Below are 13,533 nucleotides of genomic sequence, written 5' to 3' on the forward strand. Positions count from 1 at the left end.
GACTCCACAAAGAGAGCGATGACAGACCCCACAGAGAGAGCGATTACAGACTCCACAGAGAGAGCAATGAAAGACTCCATAGAGAGCGCGATGAAGGACTCCAGAGAGCGAGCGATGAAAGACTCCACAGAGAGAGCGACGCAAGCCTCCACAGACAGCTCGGTGGCAGACTCAAAAATGGAAGCAAGCAAACACTCCATAGCGAATGCCATGCATGAACAAGACCATGAAAGTCTACCAAGCTCACGTGAACAACAAAAAAACTATGACAGTCTATCCAGCTTATTTGAGCTACCAGAACCCAGCTCATTTAACCAACAAGAAGAAAGTCTACCCAGCTCATTTAACCAACGAGAAGACACTGAATGTCTACCCACTGTATGTGAGACAAGTGACGAAGAAATCACAATTCCCATACAGGATGTGCAGGATCACGCGAGACTGACAGATCTCAGCTCGTCTGTACAGAAGCACTCAATAATCAGAGGACGGCTACTCATGAGTCCAGAGAGACCATGTCAAATGAAATCGTGAAGATTTTGACTCCAGAAGAGGAGCACCAAGAGTCCAGAGAGATCGCGTCAATAGAAATCTTGAAGTCTTTGACTCCAGAAGAGGAGCACCAAGAAACCAAAGATGATTAAAATAAACCAGAAATAATTCCAGAAGAGGAGCACAAAGAGATCACAGATGATTCAAGTGAATCAGAAATGACTCTAGAAGAGGAGTACCAAGGAAGCAAAGAAGAGGAATTAAATCCACCACAAATGATTGATGTCACCAACATCAATGCAACATCAGACCATTCTCACAATTCTCAAGAAGAAACGCTCAGTGTAGCAGATACCACAAAGGACACTGACACCAATAGCTGTGACAGTGACTCAAATCATCCACACGGAACACTCATTGAGCGCAACAAGAACAACGAATACCGCAAGATGCACAGCAGAAACAAGAACAACAACAGCAATAACAAAAACATCAGCAGCGCAACAAGAACAACAAAAAGCATAACAGAAACAACAAGCATGACAAGAAAAACAACAAGAACAACAGCGAAAACAACAAAAACAGAAACAACAAACACGACAAAAACGACAAAAAGAACGATAACAACAAGAACGACAACGAAAACGACCAAGACAGAAACGACAACAATGAAACAACGACCTGTACAACTGTGCAACTGTGCACATGAAGGACAATGCCACAGCACACTGCAAAACAATGGCAAGAGTACAAACATGCCATGGCATGACAACAAATCTCACAAATTCACATTTGCTCCACAACAAACAAGCAAACCAGCTTTCAAGAAAGATGACATGCAGAATCAATACCACAAACATACGAAAAAGTCCAGGTCAGACAACAAAGATGATGTACAGAATCAATACCACAAACACAGGAAAAAATCCAGGTCAGACAACAAAGATGGCATACAGAATCAATACCACAAACACAGGAAAAAGTCCAGGTCAGACAACAAAGATGTAACACAGAATCGCTACCACAAGCATAGAAAAAAAAAGCATAAATCAGACAACAAAGTGATTCGACCATTCAAATACCTCATTGATGACTTCTTGGTTACTTAAACACAGGAACACTGACGACATTCACAAAGAAATAACAACATCAACATCACCACTTCGACAACAGAAGAAGAAAGCAACTCGACTGAACAAACTCATAAAGTATGGATTCACAATTTTTTTTAAAAAATTAAGATTGGACTCTTAAATATTAATTAGCTTTGTATAATCATCAAGATCATCACAACTTGTACATAACATCATTTGTCTACCTATTTCACGCAAGCGAAAAAACCGAAGAGGCTAAATGTATTAACATTTGACGGACTAACGCATTGATTTTATGTAATGCATTTGCGAACTGCATCCATAATGATTGTTCAATTTTCTTTACAACATACAGAAAATATGTAACATGAAAAAAAGGGGATGTAGTGATCTCTATATGTGCATGTACACAAGGGGTTAATGTGTAATCAGTAGCACCACATGATCACTAGAGGGCCGGACCAACAGGGATATAAAAGGCAACCACATTGGGTCTCTCTCTTGGGTGCACTGTGACCAGGGCAATAGCAGACTAGTTCAGATGGCTAGTGGAGTTACGTATAGTTACCGTAGTTCGATCTTGTTAACCTTATCACTAGTATCAAAGTTAAAGTAAAGAACTCATGCAATTATTGTTATAGTTACTCAATAAACCTTTTGTTACTACTGGACGAGTTTGAGTCTTCTTCATCGAGATTCAGAAGACCTCCTCACTAACCAAGGCTTGAGTAGCACATGTTACCTACCACACAGGTAACAAAACAACATTGTCAAACCTATCAAGATACTACCAAAACAGGTATGGGTCCTTAGCACCCTCCATACATATCATGTTTTGATAACCCTTCATTGTTCTGGTCAGAAATTTTAATGGTTCATTGTCCTTACGTTTTGTAGAGCGTTTAGACAATTGCGGCTGTGATGTCCATTGGGGAATTGTTGGTAGCTACATCTCCTGGCAAATCCATATTCAGACATTTCTAAACTTGGCTAAGTTGTAGGTCAGGTGACTTCTTCCGCCATTTGCAGCATGGTAGCACAGTGGTTCGCATTGTGGCTTCACAGCACCAGAATCCCAGGTTCGATTCCCAGCTTGGGTCACTGTCTGTGCGGAGTCTGCATGTTCTCTCCGTGTCTGCGTGGGTTTCCTCCAGGTGCTCCGGTTTCCTCGCACAAGCCCCGAATGACGTGCTATTAAGTAATTTGGGCATTTTGAATTCTCCCGCTGTGTACCCGACAGGTGCTGGAATGTGGCGACTAGGGGCTTTTCACCGTAACTTCATTCCAGTGTTAATGTAAGCCTACTTGTGACAATAAAGTTATTGTTATTTGAAGTCAGTGGGCGGAACATTCCACTTTTTGCACAGAGTGCTGGCTGAGATGCGAAAACCGGTGTGAAGCTCACAGGCTGCACAGCTGGCCTTTCTCACCAGATAATCCAACACACTGTGCAGAAAAAATCTATAGCGCAGCCCATGTCGTCACACTGGTAAGGCGGGGGTGGGGCTGCAAAAAGCCGTGTCCCGATCTCTGATAGAAAACACAGGACCGTCCCCCCAAATGCTCACGGAGACCTCCCTATGAACATGGGGCATCTCGCCCCCCCACGCACACGGGAGGCATTGCCCCCCCACCATGCTGCCCATAGCAGGCAATCACGGCTAACTCTATCCTATGCCATGTTTTGAGTACGCTAATGTGTCTTTAATTCCATTCTTTTCATACTCAAAGTAAAATGATGAATAAATAGTAGGACATTCCATTAAAGTATAATGGAAGTCAGAATGAAAAAAAACCTTTGTATATCAATTTTACAAGTTTCCACTTCGCTTCCCTCTAAATTGATGAAATATTTATTCTTCTCCAAAAATATCCTCAGACTTCAAACACAACCATTTTAATATTAAATCAGATAAATTATATACACATTATAAATATGAGCAGGCATTAGAGCTGCTTCAGCTGAATAGAATCCCTGTAGAATTGAAAATTGAATTTCCTCAGCACACCAGTGTGGATATCTTGTAGATTCTCGCTAAATAGTGCACTTTGTAAAAGGCATTGCTTAGGTGTTTGCATTAGACTTTTTAATTTATTTCAACCAGGTCAGCGTCTGGCCATACTGTAACAATGATAAATTGATCAGGTGGTTAGAACCACACTGAGCCAAGTGCACTGTCGTGCTTGGGGGGGTTGGTTAGCTCAGTTTGTGGAGCGACACCAATTCCCGTACTGGCTGAGGTTATTCATGAAGGCCCCGCCTTCTCATTCTTGGTCTTCGTCTGAGCCGTGGTGACCGTCAGGTAAATCATCACCAGTCAGTTCTCAAAGGGGAGAGCAGCCTACGGTCCTCTGGGTCTGTGGCGACATTTATATTTGCTTTTAGTTATGCTCAATTAAGTGTCACCGAATTTTACTGGGCATTTCTGAAAGACAGAGAGAAAATCAGTGACCCTTGACTTTTGCATTTGGTGGCAGTCAATTTCCACTGCTTCATGCAGTGGAATGATAAAGATCGGCAATATTTACTCATGGTTAAGTTTACAGAAATTAGGCAGGGATTCCTTTGGTGTTTTTGGTGTATTAATTATCCCATGCAACAGTAGCGTCCAAAAAATTTGTGCGTTTATATATTTGCAAGATTTAACTTGCATTTTAGTCTTTTTAAAAAAATATTTTTATTCTCCTTTTTCACATTTTCTCCCAAATTTACACCCAACAATAAACAACAATCAGTAACGAATGTATTGTCTATCCCCATATCGATAACAATGATCCCATCCTCCCAACAAACCCCCAAACATTAGCCCGCATGTTAACATAAACAAATAACAAAAAGGAATCAGGAATCACCATAGTCACCATTAACACATACAGCCCCCCTCCCCTCAATACTCCCAAACCGCCCCCAATGTCAATGTAATCCAATTCTCGAAAGTGCTTAATGAATAACGCCCATGAATTATATCTCCTTTTTGGCAAAGTCTCGAACCTGCATGTATCTAAATATTTCCCCTTGCTCCAGGCCATACTTCGCTCCCAGCTCCTTCAATCCTGCAAACCGACCCCCAAGAAACAGATCTTTTAGTGTCCTAATTACTTACTCCTCTCATCTCTGAAAATTTCCATCCCACTTCTCTGGCTCAAATCTATGGTTCCCCCGAATCGGCATTTCCCTTGACCCTGCCCCCAACCCGAAGTGCTGGCGAAACTACCTCCAAATTCTCAATGAAAGCTATTACTACCGGACTCCCTGAGTATTTCCCCAGGGCCGTTGGGAACGGTGCTGTTGCTAGCCTTCAATCCCGACCCCCTACATAAACTCTCCTCCATTCTGACCCACTGGGAATCAACGCTCTGACCCAGCTCCGTACCTTCTCCACATTCGCCACCCAGTAATAATACATCAGGTTCGGAAGACCCAAACCCCCTGCCTGCCTTCATCTCTGTAGTACCACCTTTCTACTTCTGGTCACCTTCCCTCCCCATATGAACAATGTAATCATCCCTTTAATCTCTCTAAAAAATGCCTTTGGCAGGAAAATCAGCAGGCATTGGAAAATAAACAGAAATCGCAACAACACGTTAATTTTAACAGCTTGTACCCGACCCGCCAGTGACAGAGGGAGACCATCCCACCTTGCTAGATCAGCTTTTACCCTCCCCACCAAACTAGAAATATTGCACCGAAGGAGCTCCCCCCCCCCCCCCAATCCTGAACAACCTGCACTCCCAGGTATCTAAGGTAAGTCCCTGCCCTACGGAATGGCAGCCCTCCCACCCCTGCCACCAGCCCCGGCTGAGACACCACAAAATATCAAGTCTTGTCTAGATTTAATTTGTACCCCGAGAAAGACCTAAACACCCGAAGCAGCTCCAGTATTCCCCCGATTAACACACTCGGTTCCGACATATATAATAACAAGTCATCAGCATATAAGGACACCCTATGCTCTATCCACCCCCGCACTATCCCTTTCCATACCCCCAAACTTATTTTTTTAAAAATATATTTATTCAAACTTTTCAACAAATTTTCAACAAACCCACCCCCCCAACAAAAAGAAAGAAACAAGAACACAACAATCAGAAATTATACATTGGATTTCCCCCATATACAATAACCCCCCATATAACATTTAAAAACACAAATAGGGAAAAACCCCCACCTTCACCCAAACGCCACCCCAAGAGAAACCTCCCCTCCCTACCCCCCCCCCCCCACCCTTGGGCTGCTGCTGCTGCTGACCTTCTAACGCTCCGCGAGATAGTCTAGGAACGGTTGCCACCGCCTGAGGAACCCTTGCACAGACCCTCGCTACCACATTGGCTATCCTGCAGTTCTCCGCCACCTCTCCTGTGGCCAGAGAAGATGTGAAAATTATTGCCAGTTTTTGTGAGGGCCACGAAGTATCCAGCTCGAGTTTTAAGGATACAAAGTAATAACATTTATTTACAATAACATATATATATATAACAGCAGCAGCAACTTCCCTTGCTGCACATCCATTCCTGCTGGTTCCAAACTGGCCAGCTTTATTTATACTTGGAGTTTACTAATGGTTTCTCCGCCCCCCCTCATTGGGGAAGCTCATACTCCCACAGGATTGTGGGATTGTCATTAGTCCCCAGCCAATGGTAAGCAGGCAGGTGATAACATCCCTCCCCCCCAAAGTCCAAGGAATCCACCGAAGACTCTGGCGAAGGAGGGCGTCGAACTCATTTTGCCGCAGGCCGGACACCATTTGCATGCGGCGCTGGATCAGGCAGCGTGTAATGAGATGGAGACCGGCGCTTCCGTGATGAACAGCTAACGGTTGTACATCCACGGCCCGTAGACCCGAGGATTCCCCCTCTGATGCGTCCTGTGTCTCCATCTCGGAGTCAGAGTCTGCTGCCTCCGTCATGTCAGCGTCTCTATCTCCATTCGGTTCTGTAACGACCTGCGCAGGCTTTGAGTGAGGCACCAGTGGAAGATTGTGAGGACTACCTTCCCTTGTCTCTGGGCTCTGCGGCTGTAGAAATGAGCTCCGGGGGCGGGGAATCTTTGGCGTGGATAGTCTTCTGGACCGAACGTGGTCTACATGTTTGCACTGGAGACGACCCTGGGCTTGCACCTGGTAAGATATAGGGCCCGTTTGGCGAAAGATTACGCCAGGAACCCACTGGGCACCACCAGCAAAATTCCGAACGAACACTGGGTCACCGGGCGCAAACTGCCGAATCGGCCGATGCCGAGAAAATCCCTGTCCCTGCCGTTCTTGTGTGCGGCGTACTTTTGCGCCAATGTCCGGGAAAACCATACTAAGGCGGGTGCGAAGTCTCCGGCCCATTAGGAGTTCTGCGGGAGCTACCCCAGTCACCGCATGGGGGGTGGTCCTATACGTAAACAAAAAACGAGCCAGTCTCGTGTCCATTGATCCGGAAGACTGCTTCTTTAGGCCTCTTTTGAATGTCTGCACTGCGCGCTCTGCCAACCCATTTGAAGCCGGGTGGTAAGGGGCAGTGCGGATATGACATATGCCATTCATCTTCATGAACCTCGCAAACTCCTCACTCGTGAATGGAGTGCCGTTATCCGTGACCAGCACCTCGGGGAGGCCATGCGTACTAAAGGAGAAACGCATCTTTTCAATTGTTGCGCAGGAAGTTGTCCCCTGCATCTTATGCACCTCTAGCCATTTAGACTGGGTGTCGATTAATAGAAGGAACATGGATCCTTGAAAAGGGCCTGCGAAATCTGCATGCAAACGTGGCCAAGGCCGCCCTGGCCATTCCCAGCGATGTAGGGGCGCGACCGGCGGAAGCTTCTGATTCTCCTGGCAAATGGAGCAGTTTTGGGCCACCTTCTCAATGTCGGTGTCGAGGCCTGGCCACCAGACATAACTCCGGGCCAACATTTTCATTTTGGTCACACCTGGATGTCCATTGTGCAAGTCTCTTAGTATCAGTTCCTGGCCTTTTTCCGGGACAATCACACACGTCCCCCACAACAGGATGCCGTCTTCCACACTGAATTCTGACAGCTTGGAGGAAAATGCCCGCAAGTCGCCTGGGAGCTGTCTATGCTGCCCACCATACAGGACTATGTGCCGAACCTTTGACATGACTGGCTCCGTCTGGGTCCACTCACGGATCTGTGATGCCGTGACAGGCAAGGTGTCCATAAAATTTAGGGTTGCAACCACCTCACCGGTCGTGGGGGTCGACATGGGGCCGGTCGATAAAGGCAATCGGCTCAGTGCATCTGCATTTGCTATCTGCGTTCCTGTTTTGTGCTCCAGAAAATACTCGTATGCAGCAAGCAACAAAGCCCAGCGCTGGATCCGTGTGGAAGCAATGGGCAGTATTGGCTTATCCTCTCTGAAAAGTCCCAGCAGAGGCTTATGATCAGTCACGATAGTGAAATGGCGGCCATACACGTACTGGTGGAAGCGTTTCACCGCAAAAACCACTGCCAGGCCCTCCTTCTCGATCTGCGCGTACTTTTTCTACGCTGCAGTCAATGTGCGGGAGGCGAAAGCTATTGGTCGCTCGGCCCCGTTCTCCATCTTGTGGGACAGGACGGCCCCAATACCATACGGGGATGCATCACATGTGACGAGCAAAGGCTTTCCAGGATCATAGTGGGTTAGTAACCCAGGCGATGACAATTGTTGCTTTACCCGCCGGAAAGCGGTTTCTTGCGGCTGACCCCAAACCCAAGTGTGATTTTTCTTTAGCAGAAGGTGCAACAGGGCCAGCGTAGTTGCCAGATTGGGGAGGAACTTCCCGTAATAGTTTACGAGACCGAGAAAAGAACAAAGATGCGAAGTGTCAGTCGGGGCGGGGGCCTGTTGAATCGCACGCACCTTCTCTGCAACGGGGTGCAAACCTTCGCGGTCCACCCAATAACCTAGGTAGACTACTTCTTTTGCCTGAAATACGCACTTTGGGCAACATAAACGGACTCCAGCTTCCGAAAAGCGTCTAAGGACAGCCTCCAGATTTTCCAAATGTTCCTGCTCCGACGTCCCTGTAATCAAAACGTCATCTAGGTAGACAGCAACACGTGGTAAACCTCTCAAAATGCCCTCCATAACACGTTGAAAAATAGCACAGGCAGAGGATACTCCAAAGGGCAACCGTGTATATTCATACAGGCCCCGGTGTGTATTCATTGTTACATATGGTCGGGAGGCAAGGTCCAGCTCCAACTGTAGGTAGGCGTGACTCACATCTAATTTTGTGAAGGAGAGTCCGCCTGCAAGCTTCACGTAGAGATCCTCTATGCGAGGCATTGAATATCGGTCGAGTCAGGAAGCCGTATTCACTGTAAGTTTATAGTCGCCACACAAGCGAACTGTGGCATCTGGCTTCATTACAGGTACAATTGGTGCTGCCCAGTCAGCAAAACGGACGGGCCTGATAATACCCAAACTCTCCAAACGAGTGAGCTCCCCTTCTACCTTCTCGAGCAAGGCGTAAGGCGCCGGGCACGCCCGGAAATAGCGCGGCGTGGCTCCTGGTTCGACTTGGATACGGGCTACTGGTTTTATTTTCCCCAAACCAGGCTGGAATACATCTGGGTATCGTCCTAGCACCTCAGTCAACCCTTCAGAAACTGTTTGGAGCAACCGCAAATGGCGCAGCCAGTCCCGCCCCAACAGGCTGGGCTCATGGCCGCGCACCACGATAAGTGGGAAACGCCCCTCCTGGCATCCATAAACAACAGGGGTCATTGTAGTTCCTGCAATGTCCAGTGGTTCCCCCGTGTAGGTGGCCAACCTGGCCTGTGAGTCGGTTAATGTAAGGGTCTGTATACCCTGCTTGATGCGGTCGAATGTCCTCTGGGCGATCACGGAGACCGCTGCGCCAGTGTCCAGCTCCATCTCAAGTGGGTGACCATTGACCCATACTGTCACCTTAATGGGGGCCACACGGGGAGCTGCCACACAATGCAGCTGCAGGCAGTCGTCCTCCGTCTCCACGTCCTCAGGAGTAGTCGCCGCAGGTTCATCGACATGGAAGGTACGGCCCCTGGGCTGGTCCCAGTTTCGGTCGGAACGACGGCGCCTCTGGCGCCCCCAGGACCGGCGTCCGCGACGAGGTCGGCGCCTACAAGTCTGACACGGACATGGCTCCTCGTCCATTGGTTCTGGAGAAGGCTCCCTTCGGGGAGGAATGTCCGACGGCCACTGGCGCCGGTCCAGACGTCGCCTTTCCCAAGGTACCGCAGGAGTGCGGGGGGACGTTTTCGGACGGAAGGGGTTGCGCCCCAAAGCATGCACTTCCATTCCCTGTAGCTCCTGCATTCCTCGTTCTGCGCTCTCTCGGGACAATACTATTTGAATGGCCTGTTGAAAAGTCAATGTTGGTTCAGCTAACAACTTTCTCTGGATGGCCGCATTGTTAATACCGCAAACCAAACGGTCGCGTAACATTTCTGACAAGGTCTCACCAGTCACAGTACTCCGCAATCCTGCATAGCCTGGATAGAAAATCGGCAAGGGATTCTCCAGGGGTCCTCTCAGCGGTATTAAACCGGTAACGCTGGACTATCGTGGACGGGGTTGGGTTAAAATGTTGCCCCACTATATTCACAAGTTCATCAAACGTTTTGCTGTCCGGCGCAGCTGGGTACGTAAGGCTCCTAATCACCCCAAACGTATGCGGGCCGCAGGCGGTGAGCAAAATGACCACCTGGCGCTCATTTTCGGTGATATTGTTTGCCCGGAAATAGTAACGCATCCGTTGTGCGTACTGGTTCCAGCTTTCCAGCGCAGCATCAAAAACATCCAAGCGTCCATACAGAGGCATGGTATAATAGAAAACAACTTCCAACCTGTATCCAACAAAAATCCAGGGAGGTGGCTTCAGCAGTGTAGACAGCTATTCACTTTAACCCTTTGTGAGGTTTTGTGAGGGCCACGAAGAATCCAGCACGAGTTTTAAGGATACAAAGTAATAACATTTATTTACAATAACATATATATATATATATATATAACAGCAGCAGCAACTTCCCTTGCTGCACACTCCTTCCTGCTGGTTCCAAACTGGCCAGCTTTATTTATACTTGGAGTTTACTAATGGTTTCTCTGCCCCCCCCCCCCTCATTGGGGAAGCTCATACTCCCACAGGATTGTGGGATTGTCATTAGTCCCCAGCCAATGGTAAGCAGGCAGGTTATAACACCAGTGCCCCTGTTATTTCCTCCCTGCCTCACTCAACTGCCTGGGATACATTTCAAGTGGCCCTGGAGATTTGTCTGCTTTTAAGCCTGCCAGATCACTCCGAATGTTAATCTCTTTAATTTTATTACTTCCTTCTCCCTGATTTGTATACCCACACTGAACACTGACACAAAGTATTAATTTAGAACCCTACCTACATCCTCCTGCTCTACACACAAATTAACACTGTGGCCTTTAATGGGCCTTACTATTTCCCTAGTTATCCTTTTACTCTTAATGTACTTGTAAAACAACTTAGGATTTTCCTTTATTTTACCTGCCAGTATCCTTTCATGTCCCTTTTTGCTCTCCTAATTTCCTTTTTACGTTCCCTATTGCACATTCTATACATCTCTAGGGCTTCTGATGTTTTGAGCCCTTGATATCTGCCATAAGCCTCCCTTTTTCTCCTGATCCACTGCTGTATATCTCTGGATTTGTTGGTCCTACCCTTTTTCTTGATTGGAATATGTTGGCCCTGTACTCTCCCTATTTCCTTCTTGAATGCGTCCCACTGTTTTGTCACAGACTAATCTAAAGGTATCTACTCCCAGTCCACTCTGGCCAAATCATATCTGATCTTATTAAAATTGGCCTTCCCAGTTTAAAACTTTGATCTCAGGCCATCGTTATCTTTTTCCATAACAATCTGAATTTAATGGAGTTATGATCACTGTCTGCAAAATGCTCCCCACTGATACTTCAACCACTTGCCCGACTTTGTTACTGAATATTCAGTCCAGGTCTGCCCCTCTCTTGTCGGTCCTTCTATGTACTGGCTTAAAAAGTTCTCCTGGATGCATTTTGAAAATTCTGCTTCCTTTAAACCTTTTACACTATTGCTACCCCAGGTAATATTGAAACCCCCCACTATCACTACCCTATTACTTTTAGACTTCTCTGAAATTTGCCCACAGATCTGTTCTTCTATTTCTCTCGGACTGTTAAGGGGCCCATCGAACACTCCCAGCAATTGCTCCTTTTTCATTTTTAAGTTCGACCCATATGGCTTGTGTTGAAGAGCCTTCTAAGATGTCATTCCTGTTTACTGCTGTAATTGATCAAATTTGTGACACCCCCTCCTCTTTTCCCTCCTTCCCTATCTTGCCTGAAGATCAATATCCTGGAATATTGTGCTGCCAGGTACAGGTCCCCTCTCTCAACCATGTCTCAGTGACAGCAATGACATCATACTCCCATATTTTAATCACAGATTACAGATTAAAAGTAATCTGTGCCCTCAATTCACCTGCCTTGTTCATCAGACTCCTTGCATTAAAATAAATACCATCCAAACTTGACTCCCTTGTGACTTAACTGGGATATGTCCAGGTATCCCCATGTACACAAGCATTATATGCATTCCTGACTCCCTTGATGTCTTTTCTAATTTTGGATTGGCTCTTATCCATGCTGAACCTTCTCTCAGGGTCTCAGGCCCCTGCTACATTAGTTTAAATCCCCCCCAAAAGCCCTAGCAAACCCCCCCCGCAAGGACACAGGTCCTTGGTACAGGTACAAACTGTGGTGGTATGTATTAGGGGTCATGTGGGACCTGTGAAGCCGAGATGCTATTGGCTGACAGATCCCGGGTCCTGGTTGGATCTGCCGACTTCTGGCTCCGCCCTGAAGGCGGAGTATAAGAACCCGAGCTTCTCCCCGCAGCTTCATTCTGTTGCTGAGCTGCTGGGGACAAGCATCGCTTAATAAAGCCTGGATCGACTTCATCACTTCTCGTCTCTCGTAAGTCATTGTGCGCTACACAAACCATCCACCTTGTACAGGTCCCACCAGTGCCAAAAATGGTCCCAATGTCCCAGAAATCTAAAGCCCTCCCTCCAGCACCATCTCTCCAGCTGTGCAGTCCTCTGGAATAACCTCCTATTTCTATATTCACATCGGAAGTAATCCAAAGATTTCTACCTTCTGGGTCCTATTTTTTAATCTACTTTCAAGCTACCCAATTTCTGCTTTTAGGACTTCATCCCTTTTTCTGCCTATATCATTGGTGCCAATGTGTATCACAATATCTGTATGTATGCCCTCCCCTTTCAGTATACCCTGCAGCTGTTCAGTGACATCCCTGACTCTGACACAGAGAGGCAACATACCGTTCTGGAGTCTCTTTTGCAGCCACAGAAACTCCATCTGCTCCCCTTACAATTGAATCCCCTACCACTATCGCCCTGACATTCCTCCTCCTGCCCTGTTGCGCAGCAGACCCACCCATGGTGCCATGAAATTGGCTGCCACTGCTTTCCCCTGCACAGTCATCTCCCCCCACAGTATTCAAAATAGTATATCTGTATGAAAAGGGGATGGCCACAGGGGAATGGTTAGAAAGGATGGCTCATGCAGCCCAGTTAATTAGAACATTTCTTCCCCCATTCCCTGAATCTTACTCTTCAAAGTTTCTCATGGCGCTGTTGCAAAGTAACCTTGAGCCCAAAGGAGTCCTTGGACCCTGATTAAGAACCACAGTGTGGGCTGGATAGTATCAATTGTCAGGCTGTTTGAGCCAATGCCGCCTGCAGCCTCTTCATGGGCTTTTAATACTACATGTAACCATTGGGTGGTTTCAAGAAGGGAGGAAGGGATAAATCAGGAAACTACAAGCCAGTCAGTCTAACCTCAGAGGCGGGGAAACTAGTGGAAGCAATTCTGAGAGACTGAATTAATCTGCATTTGGAGAGGCAAGGATTAATCAAGAACAGTCAGCATGGTTTTGTTAA

The sequence above is a fragment of the Scyliorhinus torazame genome, chromosome 10, assembly GCF_047496885.1.
Source record: "Scyliorhinus torazame isolate Kashiwa2021f chromosome 10, sScyTor2.1, whole genome shotgun sequence".
In the NCBI taxonomy this organism is placed as follows: Eukaryota; Metazoa; Chordata; class Chondrichthyes; order Carcharhiniformes; family Scyliorhinidae; genus Scyliorhinus; species Scyliorhinus torazame.